This window comes from Cynocephalus volans, chromosome 7 (assembly GCF_027409185.1).
Source record: "Cynocephalus volans isolate mCynVol1 chromosome 7, mCynVol1.pri, whole genome shotgun sequence".
NCBI lineage: Eukaryota > Metazoa > Chordata > Mammalia > Dermoptera > Cynocephalidae > Cynocephalus > Cynocephalus volans.
This window is the reverse complement of record NC_084466.1, coordinates 109,929,688-109,933,822: the sequence shown is the minus strand read 5'-3', so window position 1 is coordinate 109,933,822 and position 4,135 is coordinate 109,929,688. Positions and strand designations below refer to the sequence as shown.

The window sequence follows — 4,135 nt, the reverse complement described above, 5'->3', positions numbered from 1 at the left end:
TTGCTGGGAAAGAACATTTAACCTTTATAAGGCAGAAAATTTATATTTATTTCAATCATATTGTTTTTTGCCCTGTGCTCTACTGTTTAGTTTTCATGAAAATATGCAGAATGTATGTCTTACAAAAGGACAACCAGCAGAGCAAGCACAGGTCCCACATTGCCCATTGCTTATTTTAATCAACTTTATTGAATTATAATTTACATACAACAAATGCAACCATTCAATAAGTTCCACGAGTTTTGGCAAACAGATGCATTTGTCTACCTGCTACCACAATCAAGATAAGCGACACTGCCATCATCGCTTTCCCAGTAGATCTCCCTCCCACTCTCCGGTTACCACCTCTTCTGTTTACTGTTAAAGATTATTATCTCCAAGTAACCAACTTCTGTTTGGCCAGGGAAACTTAAATCTATAAGTCCAGTGATTTTCCTCCGTTTGGGGAGAAAAACAGCCTTCTACTCCAGAGTGACATTGCCTGGTATATTTTAGGGAGGAGGTATTAGTGACGTTTTTCAGAGTTTTATCTAATATTCTTTTCACCAAGCGCTCTTAGATTAAAAAAAAAAAAAACTATGTCTGTCTTTGGGTAGGACTTTTCTAACTTCATATTAATGAAAGATGAACAAATGATGTACTCTAAAACGTGGAAGAGGAAGAAATGATAGGTACGAGGGGAAAAGGATGAGCCTCCACCAACCCCGGGCCCAAGTCTAAGCTCTATCACTTACTAACTGGATGACACTGGAGGAGGTTAGTTAACAAAACCGAGCCTCACTTTCCTCATCTGTAAAATGGACAATAATGGCCTCATGTACTGACTTGGTCTGTTTGTGCGTCTGTTTGTGAAAATGCAAAATAGTAAAATTACTATGGAAAATAGTTCACTTTCTTAAAACGTTAAACCACTCTACCACACAGCCGTTCCACTTTTAGGTATTTAACCAAGAAAAAGGAAAGCGTGTGTTCACATAAAGGATTGTACACAAAAGTTTACAGTAGCCTTATTACTGCAGTAGCCACACACCAGAAACAATCCCAATTTCTATCAACAGGTCAACGGATAAACAAGCTGTGGTACACACACACACACACACACACACACACACACACACACACACACACACACACACACACACACACAATAGAATTCTACTCGACAATAAAAATAAATGAACTATGGATCCATGAAACGATGAGAATAAATCTCAAAATAATTGTGCTCAGAGAAAGAAACCAGATCCAATAAATAAATAAATAATTAAGTATATGAAAAATGGTAGATGCAGCCCCTGAGTCGCCCGGCAGCTTCTGTTGGTTCAGCAGCGTGTCGTCAGCAGAGCTGCCGCCCGTGTCCCCACCTGGACGGTGGCCCACGCCCGGTGTCGCGAGGCTCCTGCCCTACTTCTGCCAGGGCCAAGTGATGCGGGATTTCGGCCGAGGCTGCCAGCAGCTGGGCATCCCCAGCGCTGACTTTCCTGAACAAGCTGTACATAACCTTCAGCTGAGGTATCCACCGGCATGTATTCTGGTTGCAAGTGCAGATGTCCCTAAGACGACCGTGAGCGCAAGATGCAACCCACACGTCGAGAACAGAAGTCTGTGCAAACTCACATCACGCACACCTTCAAAGCCGGTTTCAGCGGGGAATCCTCAGTGTGCCCATCTCTGGCCACCTCGGACCAGAAAAGAACTTTGATTCTGTAGAGTCCTTCATCTCAGAAAGTCAAGGTAGTACTGAGAAAGCTGAGAAACAACTAGATTCGCCAGAACATTTGAAACTCAAAGAAGACAATTCCAGGTTCTTAAAAGCAGAATGAATGGCCGCTGATGAAAAGTCATCTTATTTATTCACTCACTGTTTTCTCGTATTTCACTGCTCATAACCACACAGTCTCATCTTGATTATATTTTAAAAATCAAACGTTTTTCTACAGCTGTGAATTGGTTTGAACAGTACCATGTAGTTACTACTTACACTTCAATTATTAAATTAAACCCATCGTGCCACAGAACTAAAAAGATTCATTTAAACATCAAAATTATTTTTCATGTAATATGTTGATTTCAATGTACCACTAGAAAGGTATTAAGTGTCTTATAATGGAAATGAAATGTAGATAACTATGGGTAAAAAGGCAAGTCATTAGTTTGAAATGAGAACTATAATTCTCATGGTAAAATGGCAACATGTTTGTGCTTGTATAGCAGATGCTGCTAAACAGAGAAAGCTCATAAAAGTATATGCGTTAAGCAGAAGTTTGATAGTTTATTATGAATCTAAGGGGGAAATCTAGACTTTGCATTTTTGGTATTTTGTGCATTGATGCATTATTACAGACATGAGGACTTTGGTCATTCCCTTTATGAGGTCATAGCATTACACCATCTTCATTTCTGTGCAGAGCAGCCTCAACTCAAAATGGTCTACACTCCCTCTGCCTATCTTTTTTTGGTTTGTTTTATCTTTTAAGACAGTAAAATAAGTGTTTTTTCAATCTATAGCTCTCATTTTTATGTTCGTTGATGCTTCTTGTTTTAAAAATAGATATTCCTGTTCTTCAACAATTTTCTTTTTTCTTCCTTTTTTGGTGGTTGCTAGGTATGGGGATCCAAATGCTTGACCTTGAGGTTATAACGCCATGCTGTAACCAACCGAGCCAACCAGCCAGCAGAGCAATTTCCTTGACTTTCATTCTTTTTTCCTTTAAACAATTAGGTTATTCCTTTTAGAACATCCTACAACTGTACGCTTAAACAAGACTGCATCTGTCTATACCATTTCATCCCTTCACTATATGCACAGTATAAAATTAAGTGCATGTCCATGTTGTGTTTTTAGGAAAAAACAAAACAAACTTCATCTTTAGGTTCCCTCGAGATTTAAATAAATACATAGCAGTTCATTTATGTGTACCAGTTTGTTAAAGAACAAAAATGCTTGTTTTTCCCCTAGGGAAACTATGTAAGAGCCAGTTAAACTATGAAATAGTTAGAAAGTTATTTATTTTTAATGTATTTATATGTTCCAGAGCAAATCCAAACTGTTGTAGTTGTGTATGTACAATGTAATTTAATGCTAAAGAGTGCTTGTAGCTTGAGGGAAAGGCATAAATATAGTTTAAATTAAATAATCTTCACACTATGCATTTTTCCTCCTACTAATTATGATTTCTGGCCACTTGAGTCTCTTTGTTTACATTGGCAGAAGGTTGAAATCTTGGAATATTTAGGAAATTAAGATGACAGATTGCTTTGGGCTCCATCAAACAGTAGACTGAATAATTGTTCACTTTAGCAACAGATCTGGTAGTTGCAGGGGTAGGGTAGAGGTAGAAGGTAACTTTAAAGATAACTCATTATAAATCTTTTTTCTTTTTTCTAATCTGCATAAGTGAATTGGAGAACTGACTTTAATGAAACATTTGTAAAGTCTGTAGAAAAACACCTAAAGCTGTTCTTGGAGAAGAGGGAAGCATGTATAAATTCAGTTGGGTTGCATTTTACTTTTTGGTGTATGAATTTATGGCAAACGGCAATTTCTGGCTTTTTCATTTCTTTATAAAAATATTTAGAAAGTATAATTTTTAATTAGAAATACTATACTTGAAAGAAGCCTCAATTATCAGTGGCTGTATGAAGCAAAGTTAAAAACAAACATGGAAAGTGTAAAAACAGATTTGTTTGTTTTGTCTGAATGGTTTGCTGCTAATTATGTTCTCATTAAGTGTGTGAAAGTTCTTTGATATTTACTGTCACCTTACATTTTGTTAAATAGCCATCACTTTTGAAAATCAGATAGTGTGTTGTTTAGGGGTTAACTAATTGTGTCTACATTTTTTAAAGTTATGTGTAAAGTATTTGTTATAAGAAATTACAGGGCTGGAATTGATAAATGATTTCAGCACAGTAGCAGGATACAAAATCAACACACAAAAATCAGTAGCATTTCTTTTCTCCAATAGTGAACATGCAGAAAGAGAAATCAAGAAAGCCTGCCCATTTACAATAGCCACAAAAAAATAAAATACTTAGGAATTGAGTTAACCAAGGAGGTGAAAAATCTCTATAATGAGAACTACAAACCACTGCTGAGAGAAATGAGAGAGGATACAAGAAGATGGAAAGATAT

At 36.8% G+C, this 4,135-nt stretch overlaps 1 pseudogene; it reads left to right on the top strand.

Annotated features, from left to right (window-relative positions):
* The first annotated feature begins 1,279 nt into the window (after positions 1 to 1,279).
* Positions 1,280 to 1,823, top strand: LOC134381711 (riboflavin kinase-like; annotated as a pseudogene).
* The last annotated feature ends 2,312 nt before the right edge of the window (positions 1,824 to 4,135 follow it).